This window comes from Buceros rhinoceros, unplaced genomic scaffold (genome assembly GCF_000710305.1).
Source record: "Buceros rhinoceros silvestris isolate BGI_N320 unplaced genomic scaffold, ASM71030v1 scaffold12773, whole genome shotgun sequence".
NCBI classification, from domain to species: Eukaryota; Metazoa; Chordata; class Aves; order Bucerotiformes; family Bucerotidae; genus Buceros; species Buceros rhinoceros.
Window position 1 is genome coordinate 79,240 of NW_010405438.1, and position 1,648 is coordinate 80,887.

A 1,648-nucleotide genomic window follows, 5' to 3' on the forward strand; every position below is an offset into this window, starting at 1 on the left:
ACTCTTTCCTATCCTTACATTATACTTATATAATTCATTGCATTTTGTGTTACGTTCTTTTTTACTCTGCTGAAAAATACCAGTGTTGCAACTTTCCTGTAACGTAATTTTTAATAGTATTATACAAAATGCCACTAGGGTAGATGTAGGCTGTGATATCTCAGTGTACCTTAGCACTAGCAGTGACAGGGAAAGCAGTTTATTTCCTAAGAAAGTAAGCCATATTTTATTTGTTTCAGTCTAATACCCAGCTGAGTCCATGCCTCAAGCATCTGCAGACACTTCATACTCCAATCTAAGACAACCTAGTCATTTTAGTTTATTTTTCTTCCTGCACAAACGTTTCACAATGTTGACCCCACCTTGCTTGTGCTGTAGCAGTTGTTAGTACTTTGGTGTTATTGAATAGATGTCAGTCAGTCCTTGTCTTCCTATACTTCTTTTCCACATTTGCAGATGGCAAGGCAGTTACCAAACTTGCCTTATCATTGCATTCAGGAGAGGTGTTGATTTTGGCCCAACTGACCAAATTGCTTTAAGACTGGTTAAAAGAGAAGGGAAAAAAAGAAGGAAATTACTGACCTTTTTTGGTTTTTTCCATTTCGGTCATCTCTAAACTTATGCTTCTTGGATCACAGACATATCTAAATATACTTTCAACTATCCATCCACTCAGTCTGTCTATCCTCTTTTAATAAATGCATTCCATTTATTCTATGAAGTTCAGATTTTTAACCGTTTTTTCCCTTCAGTCCTGCTCTGTTTCCCTATATATGGCAATCACACAGCTGATTTGATTGCAACTCATCTTCTGAACGAGCTGCATCAGAAGAAGCAGCATTTAGCTCCTCTGTGCTGAACACACAACTCCTGAGCAAGTGAAAAGGCCAAAAAACTACTTCTGACTCAGCCACCAGCCTGCTTGCTAAATGACTAAGCCAGACCCTTCACAGAAATCATGAGGTGGAAAGAGCTGAGCTTCACCTTGTTTCTAGCCCACCTCCTGTACCTCAGTCGATAGAACTAGAGCCTGTGCCGTCCACAGCAATCCTTTCATTAAAGGCTTTTACTGCTAAAAGCACCTGTTTGCACAGGCTGCCTCATGTCTGTGGATGGAAATGTCCCTTCTCATAACTTGATATTCTACTTCCATAATTTGGCTTGTGACCTGATATTTTGCCCTTCTATAAAGTGAACATCTTCTGACCAAAATTGCAGACCTCATTGCAGCAAGGCTTTAAGGCATTGGTGTGCCGCCATAAATTCTCTTCTCAGCCTCCTCAGGGGTCAAACATGCAAAGCTCTCCATGTCTGCCCCAATTAGTCTTACGTGGTCTCTTTCCAAAACACAAGCATCCTATTTTAACTCTGTTCAGCTCCTTGAGCAGTTTCCAAACAGCAGTTAACCAAGGCATCAGGTAATTAAACCATTCTCTCTCATCTGTTTTTAATAAATTCAAACATCCAAAGCCCTTATTTGCTCTAGCAGCTGCTAGATCTGCATCCATAACTTCATATTTGCTGCTATTCCTAGGATTGAAGTCTCTCGCTTACTTCAGTCTCTATTCTAGTAAGTCACTGTCTGTTTGTTACCAGAGGAAAAATCTTTGTCTCGTCACCAAGCCAAAGGATTGGGATATTCCCAGAA